The following is a 7,506-nucleotide window of genomic DNA, read 5'->3' as shown; positions in this document are numbered from 1 at the left end:
ATCATTTATTTACTAGTTAATAAATCTACTGTCGAACAAAATCTTCTTGTGAACGTGTTAAAACTGCAACGACTTCCGGTTATCGACGAGTTGTCCACGTGTTAAAACTGTGAACTAACAAGCCCCTCCTATTTTGTTAATCGCACTTCGACTCCAGCGACTTCCGGTTATTGCCTAGATCTTCTTGTCGAACAGTATGTAGGTAGTTATTAAAGTGAAAAAAAATTATGCACTGTACAGCCATTTCATTGGTAGATAGAATCCGGTTGATGGCCGTTAATGAAAAACCATTACATCCAATTTGAAAATCGGAAAACAAAAAATGTCCACAGTCGGCCTCAAATTTCCAATCTTTCGGTTGATAGCTGAGTGCACTACTGATTGCACCATTGAAGCTTTGCCAATTTTAACAATTTTAGAGAAGATTTTAGTACGCACAGCTACTTTATAAAGTGGATTGCTTTGATTTTGAGGTGTAAATCACTCTACACTCAAGCGGCTATAGAAATTTTGACAATAACAAAGCAGAAGTCACCGATTGGCACTTAAATTTAGAACACCATGCATTCAAAACATCAAAGACAAGTCATAATAGGTACTCCATATTAGCTACTTTAGAAAACCAAATATATGGTAGTATACAGGGCTTTTGAGAGGGGTTTGAAAACTTCCATTAAGGGGGACATGCTCAATGTAGGTCAAAATGGAGCCTTTATTCTATTTTCAAAGCATGATCCTGGACATTCCTTAAACGTTGTAGATAATCTATTTATATAATTTTGAAGCCTTATTATCCTTTATATTTATTTTAAACATTTGATGACTGCATAAAGTATTTTTATTACATAAAATAGTATTCTTTTAAACCTCTCGCTCTAATGTTTTAGAATATAGTCATATTTCAGTACATCCATGTGCAGTGGTGTTAAGATTTTTTACATTTATTAATTTTTAAACGCATTTATAAAACCATCAGTATAATTTATGTCGACATTATTATAGTGAAATATTTACGATAAAAAATTATATTGATAATCTCTGTGATCCCAAATTTGACAAGAATTAGGCATTTTATTATTCAAAAAATGGGCAAGATTAACACATTTGAAGATAATTCTAAAGATACTAATTATAAGCTATGTCTTTGACCATTCAAGGGTGATAAACATCCTACGAATAATGATTGCTTTATAATAATTATTGACCTAAGAATAAGGTATGTTTTTTTGAAATACGCCATTTCTTTTGGCATTCCCCAGTGGTTAAGCTACAACATACGGCTGTAGCCATAAATTGACAAACTAAAACTGAAGTAGGGAGTAAGAACATGTTAACGCGCGTGTTTTAACAGGGAACCAAGAAATAATCAAAATTAAGAGAAGAATAATAATTATTGTGCTATTCAATAAAAGTCACTTCGATATAATGAAGGTGTTCCAAGACATTGAACCAAACCTTGAAATGCATCTTGTACGAAACATTAATAGGACCAGTTGCCATGTATGGTTCTGAAACCTGGTACATGACCAAAAACATGCAAAGAGTGTTGGGCTCATTTGAGCATAGCGTGCTGCACGGTAACTTGGGATCCATTAATGACACACAGTCGGAGTGGAGATGGAAATACAATAACAAGCTGCACACTTTATGGGGAGGGGAGGGCGCTTATTGTACAGTCCATTAAATTAGGCTGCCTTAGATGGTTGGGCTACGTACACGGGATGGATGAGTAGTGTTGATACCGCCTAAGCCATGGCATCCTCAGAGAATCCAAGGCCATGAGGCCTGAACCATCATTGGGCGGATTCATGCAGACATATTGAGCAGATCGACTACGAGACAGAAATTTCTAGCCCGTAAGCTTAGATGTATGAAAATTTATAGTCACCATTTTGCAACTTCAACAAAATTTAATAGAATCATTCTAGCCCTTAATGAATATAAAATCCTGTATTTTTTTATACCTACATTAATTCTAGAAGCAAGCGAAGTAAAACCTAGCGTCATTATAAATTCTATACTTATTCAATTTTAAACATACAAGCAAGCTGTAATTTGAAAGCCAATAAATATTTAATGGCAAATGATTTTGTAGTTACCTATATAACTTAAAACAATCGTCAGCACAACACTTTAGATGCCTAAAATAATAATTAATTTCTTAATTTTATTACATTAGCCTTCATCCAATTTTGACCAATATCAAAATTCGTATACCTATAAATATTAGAAGCAAGCTAAGTTTCCAGCCATACATGTAGGTATAATATTGTGTTTAGCTAAAATTATTTATATGAAGATTTTGTAAAAATATGTCTGATCGATTTTACCTAGCAAAGAAATGCTTCAGCCCAGTAAGAATAATCCCAAGAAATACACAGCAACTTTCAAAGCATGTACCTAGAAAAGTTCTAGTAAAGTTGTATGTTTCTGTGAGCGGAAATTCTCAGAAATATGAGACCCAAGGTACCTACAAGCCAGGTACATAATATGCCAAAGGGTGTGAAGGCTGTCTTTTTGTCATTTTTCAGTGATAAAATTGTGAATAATTATTTGTTGTATTATTACCTACTTTGATTTTCGGAGACGACCACAGCCCCTAGAAGATTCATTCGGGTTTCGGTCTCTCCAGACGTCGGCCGCGTCCGGCGCCGACGTCTTCGCCAAATTAAATTTATTTATTTTAAGTATAAATATTTTGTTAAATGTTTTATACGCTGTAACTTTACTGTAAATGTATTCCGAACAATAAAAAGCTCTGTTTTCCCCGTAAATCCACGTTGTCAATCAAACACGCATGTCCCCGAAAGAAGAAGCCAGCAGACGATAACCTTGACCTTTACATCATCACGGGGGGGTCCAGCGCAACCTACGCCCCCCCCCCCCTCCTTTCGGATGAGACAGTTTATTACAAATAAACTGATATTCAGGAAGCTGGAAGGCAAACGAAAACGTGGACGACCTCATACAAGAGTGAGGGATAATGTCGAGTAGAATTTTAAAACCTTGAGTATCCTAACTGGAGAGAATTGGCTTTGGACAGGCCTGGATGAAGGCAGATGCTGGAAGAGACCAAGAACCACATTGGATTGTATCGCCAGTGAGACCAGTGAACCCTCTTCAAATAAATTTCCTCGACATGTCAAATTTAATGCAGAATGAAAAGATTTAGAATTTCCAAACCAGACATAAACTGATAACCTTTGAGTTATGACATCATTAGTGATATTTATTATAAGATATATGAAAACAAAAATGGAAATATTGCACGATAAGAATAACAGTTAGATCATTGGTGGGTAACATTTTCGGACCAAGATCAACATCATCCAAGAAAATAATTAAAGCACAACTCAAAAGATACCTATTTAAATTGTCTCGTCTTACATATAAGATTTAATAGGTAACTATTTCACACTTTCTAAATTTGATTTGAAAAAATTTTGAAATGCTTTCCAAATGCTTTGAGTGCCTTTGAAAAATGGCCTGAAGGCCACAAGTGTCCTTTGGGGCACCCCATGTGTATTTCTGAGTTAATAATTAATTTCCTGAAGATTATCTATATATACAAAAGTCGGGTTAGTTACACCATTTATAACTCAAGAACGGCTGGACCGATTTTTATGATCTTTGATTTGTTAGTTTTGTCTCCATCCCGAATAGCAGAATAACTATTAAAACATCTGATAAAATCACGAAGGAGATGTAGCTAATGTTGGTCGATTAACTATTCTACCGGCGATGTACATTGGCAGCCCGCGTCATATGCATGAATATGCGCAAGATGCAATGACATTTATGTTCGTCATTACGGTAAGATGTTTATCACACTTGAATGGTCAAAGAAATAGCTTATAATAAGTACCTTTAGAATCATCTTCAAATGTGTTAATCTTGCCGATTTTTTGAATAATAAAATGCCTAATTCTTGTCAAATTTGGGATCACAGAGATTATCAATATAATTTTTTATCGTGAATATTTTACAAAAATTATCTCGTAATAAATTATACTAATGGTTTCATAAGTGCGTTTAAAAATTAATAAACGTAAAAAATCTTAACACCACTGCACAGTTATGTACCGAAATATGACTATATTCTAAAACATTAGAGCGAGATGTTTAAAACTCAATTTTGACCTACGACGAGCACGTGGGCCGTTAAGTTTCAAGCAAAAATGCTAGGACGAAATTACACCAGCAGAGTCGCAGATCAACCAGATTCAACGACTGCTGTGAACAATCGTCGACCTTAAATAGCAATTACACGGAACAATTCAGTTGCCAACTTAATCGTGTTGACGCTTGATTTGATTGGTTCATAATATAAGGTCGATTGTTAATAATTTTATAAGTAAGGCAACAAATGAAATTTAGACAATTAACGAGTTGCTGATTGTATTTAGGTACTAGGGTATTATTTTTCTTCTGAATTATTATTGGCTGCTAAAATAATCAATGAAGTCCATTTTTGTAAATGTCAAATTTGTGTTGTTATGTCAAATGCAATACAGGACACACTCGCGCAGCCACTCTTGGATATTTTCGTACGTTCTTGGTATTAATATTCGACGCGATCATGCTCAAAAAATAGGATCTGTTCAAATTCGATCACGACTCCAAGAAACGACTCAAAAGTTACTATTCATGATCGAGGGTGATCATGGCAGATGGTTGGCCTGAGAATCTGCCAATTTATTTAATTTGAGCTTTATAAAGTAAACTTTCAGTAATAAAATCATCGCTAGACATGTTAAAAAATAATATTAAAAAATAATGCAATTGGAAAACCAGGCTCAACAATTTTGCCATTCTGGCCATTCAACATAAAAAAGCATTCAAAATGCAGCTTAACTAGATAACTTTTTTTATAGTTTTGGGAACATAAAAACGTGGAAGTAGAAATTAAAATTTCGGTGAATTAATTAAAATTAAATTTCTTCAAATTAAGAATATAAATAGGTACTTACCAATAAATATGTGTATAATACGTATATAAAAATACGGATGAGAGAAATATTGATATTTTTGAGAGGAGAGTTTTGAAAAGAATCTTTTGGGCTGTTCAAAAAAGCGTCATTTCGAGGTCAAGGTATAATGAGAAGCTGCACACACTATATAGGGATAAAAAGATTATGGCATATTATGAAAATGCAGACTGCACTGAATCTACCACATGCATAAAGATATACCAATAAGGCGGGAAATGTATCAAACCCCTGAGGGTAAGAGAAGACTTGGACGGCCGAAATTGAGATGGCTGGAATGGAGATTTATGAATGCTTGGTCAAAGCAATTGGAGAGTGTCGGTGCTAGATTGTCCAGGATGGAGGAAGTTTTGAAGGAGGCTAAGACCCGCCAAGGGTTCAATGCCTTAAATGATAAAAAATATCTACTAACCTACAGACAAAATAATGATGTAAGGTGAGTCGGGGTAAGTGTAACTTTGGGGTAAGTGTAGCTACTAAGATATCTCAGTATATACTACAAATTGGATGATGCCATCTATGGAAAGGTGATAGCAAAGTCACCAATTTATAAAAATAATCAGAAATGGTGTCGATACCATGTTTTTTGAGGTGACTACATGGATTATTCTCCAGACGACATTTTGAAGTCGACGAGTGAGATGGTAGCAGGCTGTTACTAAACTATTTTTTAAAACACGGAAATCTGCACATTATGGTTGTAAAATTTGGTGAGTATATGTGTTTTGATACCTTGCTTCACGTGTTGTTATCGTTTTACTTATTGATAAGCATTTTAAAGCTTTAATCGATTAGACACACTTTTCACATGAAAGTAAACGCGTGGGGTAAGTGTACCTTTGTTTTGTGTCACACTTCCCCCATTTATTTTCTATGAATTCGTTATTTCATTCATCATATTCATTATTTTTACTAGTGATGGAACACGACGCATTATTTATATCGATCGAAAAAATGTTCGCAATTGAAATAAAATGTTTATAATTTTATTGGTATAGATTTATGTTAGCTAAGTAGGTAGGTACTCGGAAGAGTGCATGTGTTTCAATTTAATACACAAGTTTTTAAAATAAGTGGCTTATCTAACATGTGATAATAATTAATGTCCATTTTTTCCACAAGTAAATATAAACGAAAGACAGATAAAGGAGCTTACGACGAAGGAAACTTACAAAAAACAGTTGAATGTGTAAAAAAACGGGATATGTCATATGGATATGTATAATCATGTTTACGAAAGAAGAAAATACAGTTTTAGCAGAAGTACAATATTACACAAAGCGATTGAAACATCTTTTGCAGAAAATTTGCATACGTTGGAAAAGCATGTCTCACAAAAAAGTAGTCCTCGAATTAATTGGACAGAATATTAAAGAAAATAATATTAACACACCGTTTAAAAACGAAGTACCCGGACACAATTGGTTTATAGGTTTTATTAAAAAAAATAAGTTATTATTTAAAGATGATGGTTACTTAAACCCTAACGGCTAAAATTATTAAACATGGAACATGCTTTGCCCATTGATTCTCTGAATGCTGGTTGTCCAAATTCGAAGGAAAATAAAATAAATTGCGAGGCGCGAGTCACACGTTATTCCTGAAGCGCCGTTCATGGCCGACTGAAGCCACTCCAGCCCGCGCCGCGCTATTTTTGTGACTTTATTTTTTGTTTTCGTTACCGCTGCCTGTGCGATGTTTTCGTAACGAATCCGGCCGGGTGGTCAAGACAAAAACATGTTTCATGCTAAAAACCGCAGGCCGTAGAATATGTTTGAAAAAAAGTTTACGATCCTTTTGTAATCAATTGGTACTATACTTATCTTATTAAAGAGTTCAATCATCAACCTGAATTTAAAGGATTGTCCACAATGGATATATAATGTTGACTGTCTACTTGACATAACAAGTTTTTCCCATGATCCTTCAAAAAGTAAACTCGTTAGTGTCATCGGATTTCCGTCAACTACCTACGTTAATTAATAAAAAATACGTCGTTTTTCTTTCGAAACATCACTAGCGTTTCATACATTAGTATGACACACTTACCCTAAAAAAATATTTTAGTCCATTTTGTTGAAATTCTGTACCTACTGTAGCTTTAACTCAAGACTCAATATCCATTAAATGAAATATTATCTTTCTATGGATATTATAATATATTTTGGTTTTGAAGTACTTTTGGAATAAAGATGAATTTAGTTACACTTACCCCAATATTGGGGTAAGTGTAACAAACTGACTAGTGATCAAAAAATATTAAAATGTCGTATTATAGTAAGATATACAGTGGGTTCCTTCTGTACATATTAATTGTAATGCTTTTGTAGAACCTTTTCTTACTGTGAACAGTACATCCATGCAAGTGTCAACAAGGTATTAATATTTTTGTAAATTTTGAGTAGGTATTTAAAAAAAATATAATGTTTATAATAATAATTACAAAAGCAATTCACTGTAGCAATAATTATTGCACACAGCACGAAAAACAATTAATTCGTTTATGTAGGTATAATAT

The sequence above is a fragment of the Rhyacophila brunnea genome, unplaced genomic scaffold, assembly GCF_057557595.1.
Source record: "Rhyacophila brunnea isolate RB1 unplaced genomic scaffold, BYU_Rbru_1.0 scaffold_4, whole genome shotgun sequence".
NCBI classification, from domain to species: Eukaryota; Metazoa; Arthropoda; class Insecta; order Trichoptera; family Rhyacophilidae; genus Rhyacophila; species Rhyacophila brunnea.
Note: the sequence above shows the minus strand (reverse complement) of the source record.